The 20,613-nt window shown below is 51.5% G+C and overlaps 1 long non-coding RNA gene across 1 annotated transcript; it reads right to left on the bottom strand.

Moving 5' to 3' along the window:
• Positions 1–4,117: 4,117 nt before the first annotated feature.
• On the bottom strand, positions 4,118–17,249 carry LOC116658181. Its single transcript, XR_004313390.1, has 3 exons — positions 17,239–17,249; positions 11,933–11,935; positions 4,118–4,291 (listed from the first exon to the last, which is right to left on the bottom strand). It is a non-coding gene; the product is annotated as an uncharacterized LOC116658181 (long non-coding RNA).
• Between the last annotated feature and the right edge of the window lie 3,364 nt (positions 17,250–20,613).

The raw sequence follows: 20,613 nt of genomic DNA, 5'->3' as shown, positions 1-20,613 counted from the left end.
TGGAGGGGCATCTTGGCTCTATTCTTTCTGATATGTGTTACACATCGGCCCTGAGCTCATTTTGTTCGGCTGGAAAATGTGCCAAGCAACTCTGTAAACACTCAGAACGTCAGACACAGAGATGTCGGATGTGGCCCTGCATTTCTCTGTGTCCAGGGAGCCCTTGGGGGGGTGCCTTCTGTTTGACCTCTAAGAGCAGGTGGGCTGGGGAGCCGAGTAGACCGTCATTCCCTCCCCGGAGTCATTTTATTCATCTGGGGCTCTGGGGAGGATTTCTCCTGCAGAAAGGTTTCAGTGCTACAAAATAGTTTATAATGATGGATCTAGTCCAGAGTTCTCATTGTGACCGAGGGGAAATGAAGGCTCAGAAGGAGGGAAGGAGGACTGTAATCTCTCTGTGCAGGGCTGCACAACTTGTTAGGGACAGAGCAGGGCTGAAAAACTGGTCTGTAGACTCCACCCTGTGACCTTGCAGAGATGACCCGGTCTCTCTAACAAGCGGTATGTTTGGCTTGGTGGAGAAAAGGACAAACTCAGAATGCACTGAGTGACTCCTGGGTACACTGAAAAAATATACACATGCCCTGGCTCAGAGCAGATTCACCCAGCCCCTCTCCCGGAGCCGCCCCTTGGAACAGACACCCCGCTGTCTGACTTCCCTGGGAGCCTCATGACAGGCAGCAGGGAAGCTGTGACGTGTCTCCAGGGCGCAGGCTCGGAGAGGGGCCGTGACTCACAGGGCAGCCTGCAGGCCAGGCAGGGGCAGAGCCACATCCGGGCCCGCATCTCTCGGACCCCAACCTGTCAGGCTGGGCCGCACCACATCTTAAGACACTTTTCATCTTTTTTTTTCTTTTCCTAAGGCTGCCAGTTGCATTTGAGACTTCCAGAGACATGAAACTCAGTTTAAAAATCAAACAAACACCAAAATCATAACTTGAGTTTTCCCTGATCTATTTGGAAAGTGGCAGCCTCTCCTCCATGCCAGCTCTCTGGGGGACACAGCCTTTGATAACGGGGTCCCCTCGCAGTCCTGATCTCCTTTCTCCCTCTCCATCCAGGCTTCTGTGACTCACCACATGCAGCCCAGCCCCGCCAGCTCCCTGCAGAAAACACTGTTCATCTTGCGTTCAGCTCCAGGCGGGTCTAGAGCAGCCTCCCTCCCCAGGACCTGGGCGAGGCCAGCGGGGGCCTGTGAACAGGTGATGGGAAGATCACAGTTGTGCGCCCTGGGGGGAGACGTGCCTGCGGCTGAGGCCAGTTTTTGGTGGTGCAGGAAGTTTCCCATTGTCTTTTGAAAGACGGTGTATCTCAATAGAGCGCCAGCAGCTGCTGGAGATAGTTCAGCCCTTTGCCCCATTTGAGGCTTCTCCCTCCTAGACCTTGTCCAGCCTCTGGTCATCTAAATACTCTTCGCAGAGACCAGGAGTCATTTCGAATAAGTGGAACTGATGTGGGTGCCACGAGGGGAGGGATGATGGGGAGAGGAACGGGAGGGGAAGCCCAGGAAAGTCTGCTGACTCTCCTGGGACACATGGTGGCTGCCATCCCTCCGAACGCTGGCCTTTCAGCCTGGGAGACCCAGGCTTTCCGTCGATTGTGAGACATGGTGGGGGGTCCAAGAGGGCATTCCTGGGGGTGGGTGCTTACTGGGCAGGGCCCCGGTTGCCGAGGGGAGGAAGGCAGATGCCCAGGAAGCAAAATCTGCCAGCTGGACCCGTGCTTCTCAGATGTCGGGTGCATTCGGATTGTCCAGAAACCTCGTTAAAACACTGATTCTGATCCAGTAGGTCTGGCTGGCCAGTGACTCTGCAGGCTCCCAGGTGACTGATGCTGCTGGTCTGGGGACACGTCCAAGGGTCCCAGGGTCCAGGGAGCTGTGCTGTCCAGATTTCTGTGTCTCTCTGGGATGACTGCCTTTTCAAATCATCTTCTTTGTTCCAACCCTGACTTAGTGGGGCTTCTGGAAACCCAGGAAGTGGCTTTTGCCCTTTGGACAGTTTAGAAAGAGGAGCAGTGCCTCCCTGTGGCCACATGATGGAGGCGGTGATGAGGGAGAGGCCTCGGAAGGAACTCTAAGCCTTGGGCTGAGTTACACGAAGAAGCCATTTGCATAAGTGAAGTGGTGAATTATTGGCTGTTTCATTAGCTTGCAGTTATTAAATCTGGCCACCCGTCCCCCGAGAGTCCCCTTTCAGTACTAGACTTGGAACGTCTGCTTTTCTGGTACAGATCCCCCAGCAGGGCTTCCCGGACTCTCCCACTCACATCCCCAGGCCTCAGAGGGACATGAACCCCGGGCGTGGAGCCTGAAGCAGGCAGCAGAAAGGCTTTTGAAGTCTTTTTTCTTTTAATAAATAAAAAATCTTACAATTTCATGTGAATTAATGGAATGTATTTAGTATAATATAAAAATAATTTCCTTCCCAAATATCTGGGTAAAGCTGCTGCCTCAGGAGAACCACCTTGGATGGCTGGGTGACCTGGGAACAGCCTCTCCCAGCTGAGCAGTGTTGCCCCCACTCCAGCTCGGAGATGGCTCACCCTGAACTCCCACCTCCTACTCAGACCCTCCCGTTTCCTCACCCTCACTGACCTCTGTTCCCTCCAAGTTTCCTCTCCCAGCCTATCAGCCCTCTCTTCACTCTCCGTCTCTGCCAAGTGTGGGTCCAAGGTCAAGTGTTTCAACTGTGCTGGCAGTCATCTCCCACGCCCAGGACCTCCCACCGCGCCCTCCTGGGTGACCCCACCCTCCTATGTAGAGCACACCCCTTGGGTAGACCCCCCCCACCTGGAAGGACCCCACCCCCCGGGTAGACCCCACCTTCCTAGAAAGACCCCCACCCTTCTGGATGGATCCCACCCACTGGGTAGCGCCCACCCCCTGGGTAGACTCCACACCCCCCAGGGAAGCGCACCCTCCTGGATGGAGCCCACTCACAGGGCTCACCCCCACCATCAGTTTTCTCTCAAAGGGCTTCTGGGGGTTAGTATTTTGAGGTGAAAAGGACACTGAGGATTCCCCTAAATTTCATGTTCTGCGGCCTCTCCTGGGCTCTCCATGCTCAACCCACCGTTTCTCCAGACTTGCCTGCTGTGAAGTGTACACTCAGGCTGTCCTAACAGTGCAGAGTTCTGGTCTCGTCTCAGTTCTGGGGAGGAGTCGGGGCATCTGCATCTTGACGTCCCTTCTGGGGATTCTTCTCAGGAGGCAAGCTTGGGAAACATGCTGCAGCTTACCCGGGATGCCCTCCCCCGGACCCCTCCCGCCACTGGGACTTGTCCCCTCTCCGGTTCAGTCCTCCCCCAGCCCCACCCGGGCCAAATTCCCGGGCCTCCTTTCCCACTTGGAAGATTAAGGCCATCTGCTCTGTGCTCCCTGAAGTTCCCACCCTCCACCCTTGACATCCTCCACCCGCCCCACTCTCTCCGCTTCTCTCCCCTGAGCCGGGTGCCCTCCTGCCCACCTCCTCTGGCACCTGGTCCTTCATCACCTCCTTTTCTGAGCATTCAGTGTCTCCTGCACCTAAAGATTGTTTTTGTTTGTTTGTTTGTTTTGATTGCACTTTTTGACTGCACTCCCTAAACAACAGAACATCTTCAGTAACTTGGCTTCTTCCTCCGGCCCCAGCGCAGACCCCGCCTCCCTCTCTCCCCAGAGGGTCCATCCCCCCACCCCCCCTCCCCCCCAGCACTCTCTCCTGTCCCCATGTCCCTGTCTGGTCACACAGCGTGCCTGCACCCTGCTGGCAAGACCTTGACAAGTCCCTGGGTGAGCCGGTGGGAAGCGGAGGCCACCCGCCTACTGTGGACTGAGCAGTTGCCCATGTTGTTTCCCCGCCTGGCTTGCTCTGACGCGGAATCTAATAACCACAGACAGCCCACGGAGAAGGGGAAAAAGCACTGCCCAGTGGCTCTGAGGCCGGAAAGCTGCTGGGGCCCACAGGTGGGGAGTCAGGGAGCATCTGGGCCAAGTGCCACCGGTACTTGGGGCTGGTTCCCAGCACTGAGTGTTTGCATTCCCGCCAGCACCCAGCAGCCTGATAGATAATTTTTGTTGGACTTTATTATAATGATCTATGGAGGATGAAACTCACATAACATAAACTAAACCGTTTTACGGTAACCGTTCAGTGGCATCTAGCGCATTCAGTGTCGTGCAGACACCACCCTGCCTAGTTCCAAAGCGTTTTCATCACCCTAGAAGCAGCTCCCCCCATTCCCCTCCTCCAGCCCCGGCAACCACCCATCTGCCTTCTGTCCCTGCGGATGTATCTGTTCCGGAGGTTTCCTATAATTGGAATCATACAGTTAAGTGGCCTTTGTGACTGGCTTCTTTTTTATAGCATAATGTGTTCGAGGTTCATCCATGGTGTAACATGGTGTAATGTGTAGCAACACAGGCCTCATTCCTGTTGTTTCTCTCAGAGTATTTCATTGTGGTCAAATACGTACAGCATAGCGTTTGTCACGGAAACCCTTTAAGTGGACGGTCCAGTGGCATTAAATAAATTCACTGTTTGCCACCAGCGCCCCCTCCATCTCCAGAAAGCTTTTCCTCTTCCTGCGCTGAGACCGAGAGGCTGAGACTGTCGGAACCTAACACCAACTCCCCACCCCTCCCCCTGCCCCTGGCAGCCACCACCCTGCACGGTCTCCATGAGTTTTCTCCTCTAAGTGTCTCAGAGAAATGGAATGAGAGGCAATTCTTCAAGTAAAAATAGGCTCTCATCAGGCCTCCATGTCCTCATATAGCCCTGCCGCTCGCTCAGGGCTTCCTGCACGTCTCCCGGTGATGAGAATTCCATGGGGCTTGTGCAGCCAAGGATGACACGTGGGCTGGAAATCCCACGTCAGGGGAGACGCCAGCCGATTCCGACCGGGAACCAACGAAAAATCCCGGAGAACCCAGTGCCTTCAGATCCTCTCCTGAAAAACCTCTGTTTCTAGGCAGTTCTGTAACCATGATGTGTGGTTGGAGAGCGTTCTTTTATTAGGCCCTTATTACTGCACCCGCTTCTGGAAGGAGAACAGGTCTTGGGGAGGGAGCTTGGCTTTCAGTGGCTGCAGAGCAGGCTGTATCCCAGACACACCCGGGGCTCTCCCACCTTTCCACTGACCTCTGACGAGAAGCTATGATGGCCGGGGCCCAGAGCAGAGAGAAAGTTCATCAGAGGAGGAAGGGCTTGCAGTCACAGGGTGGCCCTGAAACAGACTTGTCCATCTGCTAGTGGCTCTTCGGATGAGGCCAACTGGTGTGCCCTGTCCAGCTCCCCTACCTGTGTCCCTACCACGGGACCCCCGCCCCCAGCCCACGGCCACAAGTTTAGCTCGGGAAGACAGTCTGGGAGTTGTGCTGCCTTCTTTCCTGTGTCTGCAACATCCAGTGCCATGCTTGTTCAAGTCAGAACCCGGTAAATGTTGTGGATAAGCCTGGGGCACTTACTTTTGTGGCACCCCTGTTAACCGTAAACAATTTCATTAAAAAGTGGATTACAAAATGTTTGGGCCCCCGGGAGGCATCATGATGGACTGACTGATAGACTTAGTGTTCTGGGTACAGAAGATGCGCTCACATATTTATTTATTGTCCTTTACGAAGATTCTTCTTAGTGTCCAGGTACCACTTCTTTCTGTTCAGGTCCAGGAACTATGTCTTCAGGTTCTTTTTTGTTAAAAATCTTGGCTAACTGTGCATCCTTCATGCAACATGATTACTACTTCACGGTACTGAGGCTCTTCCAAGCTTGCTTTATTGAAATGACATAGATCCTCTTGCCTCTGCAGGCTTTAATGCTATGTGTCTTTTTAAATTGAGGTATAGTTGGTTCACAATGCTGTGTTAGTTTCAGGTGTACAACCAAGTGATTCACTTATACATATACATACATACTCTTTTTCAGATTCTTTTCCATTATAGGTTATTACAAGATACTGGGTACAGCTCCCTGTGCTGTACAATGGGTCCTTGTTGTTCATCTCTTTTATATATAGTAGTGCATATATGTTAATTCCAAACTCCCAGTACCATGTGTTTAATGGCAGTTACAGGACCACTCACAAGGCTGCCTCGTCTGGTGTGTACTGGCTTCTGCTGACTCTCGAAGTTGTTACTGTGCTCTGTTGATGAAGGTCACAGTCCCAGGTCTTACTGAGAGCAGGCAAAAAATGTGACCAATGATTCTTCCTCTGGTTATGAAATGCATCATTCTGAGTTTTATAGTGGAGGGGTTCAAAAGCCACAGATTTCCAGTTATAAAATGAGTAAGTCCTGAGGATGTAACACACAGCATGTGGCTCTAGTTAGTAATACTGTATTGCATACTTGAAAGTAGTCAGGAGAGTGGATCTTGAAAGGTCTTATCACAAGAAAAAAATTTGCAACTATGTATGGTGAAAAATGAAATATTTATTACTGCTCAAAAAGCAGTGAATGTTATAGAATAAGGGCAGAAGAGCACATCTTTCAATGACATCTTCTCTCAACTCTTCAGACTATAATCCTGCGTTCTTAGAGTGTGTTCTCTTTCTATGTTGACCCCAGCCCACCTTCCACATGTCACCACCAATGCAAAGGATAGACCAGGGGCCCTGGGTGCAGCAACCAGAGAGTCCCATTCAGCAGGGAACGCCCAGCCCTCCCCCGGCACAACCTGAGCCCCTGCAGAGTGTGACATCTTCATATCGATGAAGTCAGGAGTGGGCCTGGATTGGAGCGGCCCATTGGCAAGGCAGAGTGATGGCTGGAAAGCCCTCCAAGGGCCTTTCCAGAGCCCCCAGGAAACTGCCTGACATGAGCAGGGGTGGGGAGAGCTGTTGTGTGGGCCACCAATGTTGCTTAAGCCAAGGGTCTATGAAAGGTCGTTGTCTGCCCAGAGCATAGGACTCATCCTAAATGTGATGTGAGTGTTGTCTACCACGCACCTGAGCGGTACCCTGCAGGCCCCATCTCATGCCATCTGGAAGCAATACCACAGAAGCCAGCTGGAGGATTCTGCTCAGGTGGGGGTTCCCTCCTGGAAGTGGGGCCTGATGGGGGTGCCCAGGACAACCCCTAGGCACAAGTCTAAGAGCCCTTCAGAGCATCTGTTCAAACTCACGCATGGGGTGGAGGGGTGGAGAGTGTTCCAAAGGGGAGATGGGGACTGGTGCCCACCAGGTCTCAGACAGGCCCAGGAACCCTGCCTGGGTGGTGCCGTCAGCCTGACCAACCCCACGCACCAGAGGGGAATTTACAGAGTTGGAGAAGGTGCCCCTGCATGGGCCCCTGAGACGTGGGAGCTGGCCCAGGACCCGGCCTGCCTGGATCTAAGGGGAACTCGTGGGCGACGCAGGTGCCAGCTCAGATTCTCCAAGAGGCAGACACTGAGACAAGATTAGATGTGCAAGAAACGTCTTCAGGGAGCATCTAGGGGAAGTGGGGCATGGGGAGGCTGAGTAATGCCACACAGATGTCCATGTCCTGGTTCCCAGAACTTGTGAAGATGTTACTATGCATGACCCAGAAGACATGGGAGAAGTGATTATGTTAAGGGTCTTGAGATGGGGAGAGTTTCCTAGCTCGTCTGGGGGGCTCACTGTGATCACAGGATCTTACGGTGTAAGAGGGGAACAGAGGGGCAGAGCGGGAGAAGGAGCTGTGATGATGGGAACAGGGATGCGAGTGACGTGAGGAAAGAATGTGGGTGGCCTCAGAAGCTGGAAGAGGCGGGGGATGGCTTCTCCCTCCGAGCCTTCAGAAGGAATGCAGCCCTGATGGTCTATTTCAGACCTCTGACCTCCAGACTGTAAGATGCTAGTTTGTGCTGGTCTAGATACTGAGTTTGTGGTGATCTGTTACAGCAGCCACAGGAGGCTAATACGGGGAGGAAGCCAGTGGGGGCTGGGAAAGAGTGGGATGTAGCTCCGACCCCTCCTGAGGAGGCCTCTGTGCTGGCTGGACATGCAGAGGCAGCAGGAGCCCCACTGGCCTTGTAAATGAGTTCACGCAGCGGGGCCTGGGCTAGCAGCTCATGCAACTCACTTGTGCTCTGTGGTGCTGCCCAGGTTTGATCTCAGATGTACCGTTTCCATCTTAGGATGCATCTTGTCCCGTCACTGACGCCTCCAACCTCGTGGGTCCACCAGATCACATGGCTCCCGTGGTGGGTGTGCTTGCATGGCAGTTTGGACCTCCTGCAGGCTCCACTGAGAGTTAACATCCTCCTGTGCCACCCAGGCTGTGGGCTGGAGCAGTATGTCTAGGTGTAGAGTGTTTTGCCTTCAGAATCAAATGAGGTACACCTGGCTCTGTGCTTCCTCTTCTGTGAGAGGGGATGCAAGATGTAGAAATGTGTATTTTACTTTGGAGACAGCATTCAGGAATTCCCTAGCCACTGGACTCCTAAAAACTTTATTGAAATGTAAGTTCCTGAATCTTCATAGGGTTTATCGACCCTCTGCCTTAGTGCATGCATTTTACCAAGGTCTCAGTGAACTGGCCAATGTTACTTCTTCTGTCCAATCACCATGATGTTCTGTAGGTTGTTCACATGGTCCACATATCATCATATTTTACAAAGGTAGGAGAGTTCAAAAGGCAAGAGGCAAAGCGCTAATTGAATACTGTTTTCCATCCCACATGAATGCAAACTGTTTCTAATCCTTTTTGTTCATTGGAATTGAAAATAATTCATCTGCCAGCTCGATGATTGTATGCCATGGACCAGATCCAACACAGCACCTGCGATCAGGGCTCCTATTTGTTTAATGTTTAATTTGTTGTACATTATATTCATTCCCTCACATCTACTCAGTTTCTGCAGGGACCAAACCAGTAAATTAAATGTACATAGGATGGGTACCAGCAGTTTGCACCCCTGAGGTCTTTGGTGGGGTACAAATTTCTGCCATCCCACTCAGAACGCAGTATTGGTTTTGATTTACTGCCCTGATGGCTAGTGGGTATTTCCAGAGGTTTCTATTTGGGGTTCTCCACTATGATGGCATTTATCCCCAAGGCCAGGGACCCAGTGTTGAAGCTGGTGGAACCGCCAAGTCTATCCATTACAATTATGCAATCAGAGAGCAAGGGGATGGCCACAGGCATGTCAGTGGAACCAGCAGGACCACTGTGAGCTGGACATTAACCAGGACTCCACTTACTGCCCGGCTCTGCAGGCCCTCGCTCCAGCAAGGGGGCCATGATGACACTTAGGGTCTCCAGGTGTCAATGTCAGCCTGAACGCAATAGTCCCTGAATTGTCTAGGTATTTCCCTTTCCTCAGTGATTAGCCACTGAGGACCATGGGGGTTCTGTTATTATGATTTGAGTTGCGTACCCCCACCAAAACAAGATATGTTGAAGTCCTAACCCCCATACCTGTGAATGTGACATTGTTTGGAAATAGAATCCTTGCAAACTTAACTACATTTGGATGGATTCAGTTCCTTAGGGTGGACCCTAATCTAATGTAACTGGAGTCATTATAAAATGGGGCAGTTTGAACACAGGGACAGACATGTGCAGAAGAAAGATGATGTGAAGACACAAGGAGAAGTCCGCATGGAGACGGAGGATTGGAGTGATGCATTTCCAAGCCAAGGAATGACAAAGGTGGCTGGAAAACCACCAGAGGCTCGCAAGAGGCAAGGAAGGGTCGCCTCCAGGTTTGGGAGGGAGCCTGGCCCTGCCAACACCTTGATTTCAGACTTCTGGCCTCCCAGATTGTGGGAGAATCCATTCTCCTGTTGTTGGCCCCCTACTTCTGGGACTTCAGGAAACAAACGCACCCACTGTCCCAGTAAACTTGCCGTGATGTTGCAGGTTCTGCCTCTTTAGCCAATTGGTTCCAAATCTGAAAACTGGCAGGAATCTAGAAACCAAACACGAAGCCATGGCATTTCACTGGGGGCGGCCCCGCAGCCTCCTGGTCCTCCATGGTTGCCTTTGGTGCTGTTGTAGGCGTTACTCGGCTCGCTTCTTAGCCGCCCGTTGATTTCGTCTCCCTTGGGAACACCGTGCCCTGTTAGCCGTGTCTGCATTTCCCTGGTGGTCAGGCCTCTGTGGCTGCCTCTGTGACCTCACCAGTCAGTAGGGTCATAGCAGCCCCGTGGCTTCTGGTGGTTAAACGCAGCCTCCTGGCTGCCAGTGCTCTGGGCTTCCTCCTCATTCTGACCACGGATATTCATGAGCCCTGCTCTGTGACCACCTGGCCTATGATCAGCAGAGCAGAGCCATCCTGAGCATCTTGGGAGGCTGGTGCCCCCTTCCCAGCACACCCCCCGCGGCCTTGGGCCTCCTGTGAGCGTCCTCTTCTGGTGGGTCTTCTGCCCCATCTACTGTGTCCATCCCAGCACACCTGCTGCCTCTCTGTCCCTTCCTCAGCCACCTGCCGGGGCCGCCTGGGCTTTTCTGCTTCACCCAGCATTGCCCATCAGTTTCTCCAGCAGAGAATTTGTCCATTCCCTGAGGTCTTTGCCAGGATGTTAAATCCTAACTCTGGAGCAATTGCCCTTGAGTTTGTGATTCTGATTCAGCCCCTGAAACAGTCTTACTACAGTGTAGCAAGTGATCTCTGAAATGAAATCTAATTCCTGCACAGGATCTAGGCACTGCTTGGCTCTCTGTCCCCAGAAAAATCTTTGTTGGGACTCCCAAGACATTTCAAGTCCACATGAACTGGTAGCTACATTTAGTGAATATATTCTGTAATTTCCAGGTATTCTGTTAGGATGCTATTATCCAAACAGCGCTGAGCAAAACTTCAGTTCATTGGCAGGGCACTCATTTCCTTGGGTTCTTTGCCAATTTTTGACTTAGGGAAGTTGAGGGTGGAGGCTGCGGTAACCATAGTGAAGAGAGGAGGGACAGTTGGATGTGGATGTGCAGAAGGAGAGTGGGTGGGGCTGTGGGGTGCACTGTGAATTCTCTGTGGGGGAGGGGAGTGGAGAGGAGGGGATTCCGCATCTCTGGGGGGCCCAGGGGATTCAGTGTCAACTGAATGCAAGTTAAGGAATACTGTGTTCTGGGATTCAACTTTAAAGGCTCCTGCACTTAGGAGTAAAATGAGGATGAAAGGAGAGGAAAAAATTTTTCTTCTGTCTGCTCTTTCCTCTTTGACTCTCCCACTGACTCAGACTTGCCTTGGGCAGCTCTCCTCCAAGCAGCCTGTGCTGGCTCCTCCTGAGATACAGACTCACGTGCACGCACATGCACCCCCCCACATGCACACACAGTCACACATGCACAAAAACACACGCACACACATGTGCAAATACACATGCATACACTCACATGCACACACACACACACACACACACACGCACTGTTTTCAGCATTGTTCCTACAAGAGTCATTGCAAGGAGGCTGGAAGGATCTCCGTGGTCAGTCAAGCTCCAGGCTGGGCCGTGTATTAATAGCTCACCAGCTGACACGCAGCACAGTATCTGATCACAAGGTCTTCCCATTGCTTGATTTAAACATTTTTTTTTCTTTTTGACCGACAGAGGAAATGGGCCGCATTCTCTTCCCTGCCTCCTTTCCGCTCAGAACTGTCTCCATGTACATTTTTCTGTTTAACTCTTTGGTGTCAAGGAAGAGGATTCTCATAATTTTCAGGCACACAGACTTCTGTCTGGAGACCTGTTGACCTTGAAACCGAATCCTACTTGTCTTTGGACAGCCTCAGGGAAATCTCTCATTGTAGCCCGTTTATCCTTCGGCGGGAGAGCTGTGTCACGGACGCCTCTCTGGGTGTGAGCTGGTTACGATGCAGGATTTCTGTATTTTCCGTATGCTTCATCCCCACCCCACCCCTTGCTCCTTGTAGGATATCTTTACATCCTAGAATTTTGCTGATTATTTCCGATAAGTGTCCTTTCAGATTTAAAGGGGTAATCTTTTTGTGTGTGTTGGGAGGGGAACAGAAGGAGGCGGGGACGGAGAGACAACCAGCTATCCGGAAAGAGCTACAGCCTCTCCGCCGGGCCAGCGATTTCCCTCAGTGCTACTGACGGAGTGAGCTGGGAGCGATTTTCTACAGCGGTGCGTTGGTGGAACAGGCAGGGGTGGCTGTTTGACTCTGCAGAGGACAGTGTAGCCCAGTTACAGAGGACTTGAGTCACAGGACAGGAAGTCTGCATTTAGCGGGTGGCGGGAGCAGTGGAAGCTGTGTGGGCCTGGAGACCCACGTGTGGGCTGCACTGGGGCAGCGGGGCCCGGAGGTGCGAGGTGCAGGGGTGGCTGTTGGCGCCCCTCGCGCAGAGGAAGAGAGGCCCCGACGGCGGTGGGGGCAGCAGGAGTGCCACGGAGCCCACCGACCGGGGCCACTTCAGAGGCCACTGCCAATTGGATCCGGAGTCAGGGAAGTGGGAGGTGGCTCCTCTCGGGTCATGACGAGGGAGGCCTGGAAGAGGGCAGGGCCTTGGGGAGGCAGGAGGTCAGGACAAAGAAGAGATTTCCCGTGGCTGGGGGTGGGGGATGAGTTTTGTTTTAGATGTGTAGCGCTGACAGTGCCTCCAAGGCACCTGCAAGGAGGGGTCTGGTCTGTCACTGCAGGTGTGGGTGGGACCGCAGGAGAAGGGTCTGGACCAGAGACGTGGAGACCAGCCTCATCTGCTTCCAGGTGACGGCTGAGACTGTAAGAGGCGGTGAGGCCCCTGGGGGGTTACGATTAGTCAGAAAATTCCGTGCCCTCAGCTCCATCTTGACATTTTCCTTTGTAGGATGGATTAGGTATATAGACAGATGACAGACATCTGCCATGAGCCAGATGATAGTGTGTCTACGAAAACGAGATTTTGTTGAGATTTCCTGGCTGTCTGCCTGTGCTCACAGAAAATTTACTTCTGTCATCAGAGGCTTAGACTCTTGGTCTTCAAGGGGCTCCAATTACTTGTTGTTAATTGCAGGGCGGTCCTGTCCAATGGAGGCGACCCTCCTCTCATGATGTCCCCTTCTCTGCTGGGCTGTTTAGGTGCTACATCCACACGCCATCAATCAGGATGCTTTGGGTTGCACATGTCTCCTGTCTCAACTGGGGCTGTTGACGGCTTCCACCATGTTTCTCCTAAACCCTGGGGAGGGACGCCTTCAGCCCCGCTCCCAACACTCAAATACACTCAACCTGGAAATGAGGGCCAGTGGGGCCCGGGCAGGGGCCAGGGGATAAACACTCCCGCCTCTCATCCTGCAGGCAGATGGTTCTGAGATGCAGTGTATACGCGTCTCCTTCCAGGTACCCACCGTGGTGGGTGAGGACACATCTCTGTGTCGACTTTTCCTCCTTCCCTCGCTCCTGCTCTGGAACCTTCTTCCCCAACAAACCACTGCAGGTGGCACCTGGCCTTCAGGGAGACCTGGGCTGACGCAGATCGGGTCTTAGAACTAGCCAGACCACCTGAGTCCTGGGTCTTTGCCTGGGGCTCCCAAGTAGGAATGGGGTGGGATGCGGTGCCGTGGTGATGGTGGGGAAAGGGCAGACGCCCAGCGGAAAGGAGAGCAGAGGGGAAATGAGCTGCACAGACCAAGAACAGGAGAGAAAGAAAGAGAAGATTACGCTCCATATATAAATGACCTTGAGTGGGGGTCGAGCTAGGCTTCCAGGAACGTGATTCACTGGGTGGCTGGGCTGGGAGCCACTCACAGTCGTGCTGCAGTCCCTCTTCGGCCCACCCATTAGAGGGAACAAAGCAGCCACGTTTCTGATGAGACCATTGTTCTCATTGTAGAGATGGGAAACCAGGGCCAAGTGGTTAATTGATCTCCCAGAGCCGGGAAAGAAAATTGCTTCTGGGTGTGGGATTACATTTCGGGCTTCCTGCCCACGGCCGCCAAGCCCCACCTTTGACTGGAACCAACCCTAGGGAAGGAGGTTTGTGGGATTCCTGGAAGGCAGAGGTTGGCATTTGCATGCCCTGTGCTGGGGCCTGTCACCTCATGGGCGGGAGGATGCTGTAGCAGGTGTGCCCCACGAGGTGCGGGGGAGCCCATCTGGGCTGCTCGCCCTGGGCTCCGGCTGTGTCATCGCTGGCTGTCTACCCAGGGCTGGGCTTGCCTCTGCCCGGAAAGAGTCTCTCTGACTCCGTCCATGGACACCAAAGGGCAGAGTGGAACTCTGCAGACTTGAGTCATTAACATATTATTCTAAAAAGATCACTCTTTGTAATAGAATGCAGAAAAAATTGCTCCCCAATCTTAAGATGTTATTTTTATATGTTGGTGAAAAATAATTTTTCAGGAGAAATTGTCCCCTTCTCAGGAAACTCTGAAATATAGACAAGAACATGCTCTTGTTCTCACTTTGTTTCTCTGGGTTTTTTTTTTTTTTTTTAAATTTTCTGAGTTTTCTGATTTATTTTCAGCCTTTGGGGTGAGCTTGGGGGCTGTAAATTGAGGCATGGATACATGGGGGGGTCCAAAACGTGTTTGGCTTTTATGAATAGCATTTCCATAGGTTGCTTTATTTATTCTGTTTGACACTCTGGACTGTAATCATCCTTTTTGCTGATGAGCAGCCTGGAGCTCAGAGAGGATGGTCACAGGGCGACTTAGGAGAAAACCACCACCCATGCCTCCCACGCCTGCCCCAAGCCCGTGCTGTTCTGTCTGGTGAGCCTCCCCGCCTCTCCCCACAGCCTGGCTCCCTAACCCACAAGGCTGGCTTCCCGCACGGCTGGTTCACGCTGTGGACTAGCTGGGTGCATTCTGGAGGGTTGACAGCCACGATCATCCCAGATCATGAGTTTGCCATGCTTTTTTTGAACGTGGTCTTTCCTACTTTTTTTTTACGGGTGTCAGATTTTCCTCCTTCTCCCCAAGTTATTTTTACACACACACACACACACACACAACCCCCTCTGATTCTGGGTGGGGGAAGTGGAGACGGGAGACAACAAGAGCACGTGTTAAATTCGAGTGATCCCACGTCCCAGGCAGTTCCGGCTGCTGTAACAAAGTGCCAGAGACTGCGTGGCTTACAAACATCAGAAATGTACTCCTCGCAGGTCTGGGGGCTGAAGGACGGAGCTCAGGGAGCTAACAGGGTCGGGCAAGGGACCCCTTCCGGGCCACAGACTTCTCATTTTCTCCTGGCATGCACAAAGGGGCGGGGCGCTCTCTGGGGTCCACCTTTATGACCCGGTCCCCTCCCTCCCAAAGGCCCCACCCCCTAATACCAGCACATGGGGGGTGAGCATTTCTACATCTGAATTCTAGGGGGACACAAAGTTCAGTCCATAGTACCCATTTCATTGATTTCTAGGAGGAACACTGTCTGTGCTTCCCCGATTCTGAAATCTCCAGGTCTTCCTCTAGCTGCCCACTAGGCAGCTGCGTGTCACCGGGTCGCTGCCACTGTATGGGCATCAAAGCTTAGAGAACGGGTGTCAGAGGCTCGGAGGAAAATCCCGAAGACAATTGTGGACCACTTTTCAAAGAAATACGGCCTTACCCAAACTCTCCTGAAACTCATGGGTCAGTGGTGGATGGAAGACAAGGATTCCAAAGGTCCTGCATCAAAGAGTGATTCCAGAGAGGCAGATTCTGCGTGTGGAAAAGCTCTAGGTACACCTTCACCAAGCCATGGAGCCTACATTTCCCTTTCGTGCCTGCAGGAGAGTGGTATGAGATTTAAAACGGTCTGTGTTCAAGTAGATCTAAAAGATCTCTTCTAACGTGTTTAAAGTAAAAATCCTAAGTGTTTCAGAAAGCTCGGTGACACACCTAGTCAGTTAGCTGTCAGCACTTTCCCTTGCCGAGTGCTTCGTTAAGTATCGCCATGTCTCACACCAGTGGAGCCTCAGATACCAAGAAATACGGTAGTACTTATGCTTCAGTGGTTATCAGTCTGTGTCTAATATATTCATGGAGAAGTATGTGAGCCATCTTGCCATTAAACCATTTTCAAAATCTCGTGGAAGCCTACCAGTGGAATTTTATAATTCAGCTAAGAAACTCTTTTGCTTTTGGGAGGGGAGTTTCCAATACCATGGCTATGTCTCTGGGTGTATTTTTGGTTAAGTTTTTGTTAATCCTGGCTTTTGTCTAAAATAAACAAACAAATAAAAAATAGATATAAAATATGTAAAAGGTGGAAAAATAAATCAATAGATGAAATTTATATATAAATGAAATAAACACAGAGCTATAAAATACTCGTGTTATAAAACGTGCCCTTTGGAGAGAACAGTCATTGGTGCAGATCTGACGTGGCTTTGATAAAAGTGTTCCTGCTCGTGCACTGACTGACCCGTGCTTAAGGACATGTGGGTCCTTGGTTTGTACTCATGGATTTGTTTATTAGTGTATTTATATAGAAAAATTTAACCTTATCATCAGTGCTGCAGGTGTATATGTATTTATACTATCTTTCCTTTTAGTAAAACACTATTATATCATAAAAATATTTCAACTTTAAATGACTCCCCTCCAGCCTCAAGTTTCGTGCTGTCCAAATCTGGGCACAAAGAGAAATCAGTCTGTTCTGGCTTGAAGGGCGCTGGACTTTGGCCTCGTCCTAAGTTTAGAGATAACAAAGGCTTCCCATAAAACAGATCATTCTTTCCGTTTTGTACGATTCCTGTAGTCCTGGCGCTGCCGTTCAGTTGCTGTATCTGAGTTGATGGAAGTTTCCAGGCTGGGAGGAAATAGCATTTCTAAAAGGGCAGAAGGCAGGCATCCCCCAGTTTATGTCCACCTGCCTTCCATCTAAAACTAGCCCCTGATCTCAGATTTGGTGGCCTGTTGGCCTTTTGAACAAACAACCCCTCTCTCCCTCTCACTCCTCAACTGAAGCTGAAATTCTCAGGGTGTCCCTCCCTGTGCACCGTGGGGTGAGCCTTCATGAGTACCCTGCCCCTCTGCTGAGTTACAGCCACGTCCCAACTCCCCACGGGGAGAAGGGTTCCCCCTTTGTGATCAGGTGGCCTCCCTGCGTAAAATGTTTTCATGGTGCCCTGTTGCCCTCAGAGTAAGTCCAAACTCCTGAGTGTCTTCCCAAATCCTCCATCATCTCCTCTGGCTTCTGTACACCTTCCCCAGGCCCACTCTGTTCCTTGGCCCTTCTTGTCAGTTCTCCCCCAAATCTGGCCTTGGTCCAGTCCCCCCTAAACTTACCATCAGGCTTTCCCTGACTCCCAGGTCCAAGCCTCCTTGTTTTGCTGGGAAAATACATTCCAAACCAACTTTCAAAACCACATCTGGGGCATAGGACGCAGTAAGCTGGGGCCTCACAGGTTTTGTTATGGGAATCCAGGTACATCAGAAGAGCCTGGGCCCAGCAGGGGCCTCCTGCCTCCTGGAAGACCCCTTTTCAGAGCTTTGGAAGCTTGGGCACCAAAGGCTGACCCATTTGGCACCTGCCCCACGTGGCCTGCGAAGGAAGGCATTTGAAATGGATCTGGGTGGAGCCTGAGCTCACTGGCAGCCGGGAAATAGGGCAAGTTCTCACAAGATGCCAGGTGGGGAGAGGCAGCACGTGGTGAGCAGCACACCTGGTTCACCTACAAGCAACACCTGGGGCTGGAGCGAGCCCTCGCTCGGGGGCGAAGAGGTGTGATTACCAGTTACCCATCAGCACTCCGGTGCAGTGAAAGAGGGCTGGTCAGGGTGAGCCCTGGATGGTGGCGGGCCAGAGTCAGGGCCATCCCAGGGGCGCAGAGTCCTGGGGGCTGAACCCCGGGTGGGCCCTTCGGATGCACTTGCATGCAGACGGAAAAGGGAACCCCCCAGGGCATCTTGGCTGGAGCAGAGAAGAGCCTCTCAGCTTCGGGGGTGGGAGTCGGGTGGAGGAGGAGCCCTCCATGCCTGAGTGTGTGTGTGTGCACGCGCGTGTGTGCACCTGGGGGCCATGGGTGTGATGAGCTCCAGCGCTCGCTCAGCATCTCCTGGTGAGTTTGCTCTGTTTCACGACCTCTTCCCAGGGCAAGTCTGTCCATGGGAATCAGTTTCCCGGGGGCTCTATCCAGCTCAGCGCTCTCCTAAGGACTTACCCCCAGGATCTCATTTCACCCTCACCGCAGTCATGTCACCTGTGAGGTCAAAGCACAGGTTGGAGAGCTTATGCTGCTTCTCCAAGTCCGGAAGCCGCGTCCCACTGATGCCACAGCCCGCAAGCTACTCTGCCATCACTTGTCTTGCTGAGGACTCGGTGGGGCTGGGGGCTGCGTCCCCTCCACAGACGCAGAGAGGGAGGAGCCTGAGGCACACTGCCGGTCTGCACAGTATGTTGTGAGAAGTACCATGAATGGATGCTGGGGTTCAGGACAGAGGAGAACGCCCTCCGTTTTCTCTCCATCACCAAGTCTACATTCCCTTCCATCAGCCCTCTCATCCCCCTGCTTAAAACCTCTGACTGCCCACTGTGCTCGGGGTCAGGTCCGGGCTCCTGGAGTGGCCTTCCCCAATCCCCCAGAACCCTTCCCTGTCTGAGCAGGCACCCTAGTCCCATAGTTTAAAAGGTGGCCATAACGCCCATTCAGTTAAACACCTCTCGGGAAAGGCCATCGGACTGTGTCTGCGTGAGGGAGACACTTGGGCGTCGCTGGTAGAAGCACTTGGTTTGAGTGACTCGGGACTTGGGAACAGCCCTCTTAACTCAACAGAACAGCTATTCAGCTTCTAGTCATTTCCTGCAGAATCCCCCGCGGGTTCAGCCTTCCTGGAGCTGGGACGTGATAAGGTGCAAGGCTTCAGTGTCGGGGGATGAAGTGTCCACTCCCGTCCCCTAGCCCGCAGTTCCTCTCACTGCTGGGAAAATACTTACTGAAGGTCTGGCTACAGCTAAGACGGTCTGACAACTTGTAAGGCACAAACATTCTTTATCTGCAGGATGAGGTTCGTTTCTGTTTGGGGCTGGTGTTTTTGTAAGAAGGAAATCGCTTTCATAAGCATCAGATTAGATCCAGGAAGCATCCGCTGGGGCAAAGGGTCAGGGTTTTCTCATTGGTCACGACTGCCACCTCCTGGCTGAGCCTGTAAATTACATTATATGGACTTCCCTAGGGAAACAGTGCCAAGAAAGCTTACTTACCTCATTTTCCTCCTTTTATAACCTGTGTGGTGCAGAAGGGAAATGAGAGGAACGTTCTTTAGGTAGAGTATTTATTTGCATACTTCATATTGGCAGCGATGATGAAGCAGACACAGCAACGATGAATAAAAACACAGGGGACTATTCTGACCTGAGGCCACAAGGGAGAGGCTCCGTCAGAGCAATTTATTGCACCTTCTGACTCAGTACTAGCTTTTCCAAAGCAAGGGTTTACTTCTTCTCCGAGTTTTTTAAGACCTGCCTACTCTCTAAAGCTGACTTCTTAGCACATTTAGATTACCCTACCAAACACTTCTGGAAAATTGGTACAAAATTAAGGGCTTAAGTGAAAAGTGCAACATAAAAAAATTATCAGCCCTAAGGCAGGTCTTAAATTATGCAATAAAAAGTATAAGATTTGGTATCAATCCTCATTGTTTCTTCATATTGATTTTATTCTTAAGATTGTACACTCTAGAAATTCAAACTCTAAGTCAGGTAGAGGATTATTGTAACACATACAATATACATACATTGACCAAGGAAGAAATACATTTTTCCCAATTATTTAAAACATTTTTGCGGGGGGGAGGGGTAAGGGTTGTATTTTACCTTTAATATCAAATGCGCTGAGATCCACAGGTGGGTGATTTCAGAGTCATATTAAGATGTTGGCAGGACTTCTCAGAACCCTTTGCTTTCTTATCCCTCAACAAAAGAAACCACAGACTCTGAGCTGGCCCGTGGCCTCCGATGAGACCACAGCCCCGGCTGGCACTCTGATTTCTGCTTTGTGAGAGATCTTGAAGCAGACGGTTGAGCTAAACTACACCTAAATCCTGACCTGCAGAAACTGCGAGAGAATAAACGTGTGTTGTTTTTAGCCACTAAATATTGGTGTAATTTGTTATGTAGCAACAGATACTTTGTACAGTCCTCTATCCAAGGTCGCCCATCAGAGAAGTCACAGGACTCCTGGAAGGAGCCTGCTCTAGGATCACTGACACGCTGAGGCTGGGAGCAGCCCGCGGGAAGCAAGGTCTCACTGCAGATGTGTATAAAATACAGGCTAGATTATGAAGTTTTAGTATGAAAACAGGAATGTAAACTTTCCCTGATATTTAAAAAAGTATTAATTACATTTTGAAATGCTAACACTTTTGGACATAGGGTGTTCAATAAAGTATATTATGGAAAGTAATTTCACCTGTTTCTTTTTCCTTTTAAAAAATATGGCTTCTAGATCATTTTAAATTATATGGATGGCTTGTACGTCAGATTTCTTTCAGAAGACATGGGGGTAGGCAGACAGGTGAGATGGGGGTGGAAACATACATCAGGAAATCACGGTCCAGTTGGTCAGTAGCTGGTGCTCAACAGGGGCTCAGACAAAAAAGCCAGAGGTTCGGGGAAGGAAATCTACTTCCCAGGGTGCAGTGGGTTCTGACACAGTTCAACTGCACAGGTGTTGACTGGGGTCAAAGGGTGGTCCTCTCAGGGATGAGCACTGGGTCATGTGAGTCTGAAGACAGGCTGAAAATCTGGGGGCTCCCCATATTCTGAACAGTGGAGGCCTGGAGAGTGCAAACCAGCGTCCAGGGTG

The sequence above is a fragment of the Camelus ferus genome, chromosome 20, assembly GCF_009834535.1.
Source record: "Camelus ferus isolate YT-003-E chromosome 20, BCGSAC_Cfer_1.0, whole genome shotgun sequence".
Classification (NCBI taxonomy): domain Eukaryota; kingdom Metazoa; phylum Chordata; class Mammalia; order Artiodactyla; family Camelidae; genus Camelus; species Camelus ferus.
This window is presented reverse-complemented; position numbering and strand designations above follow the sequence as displayed.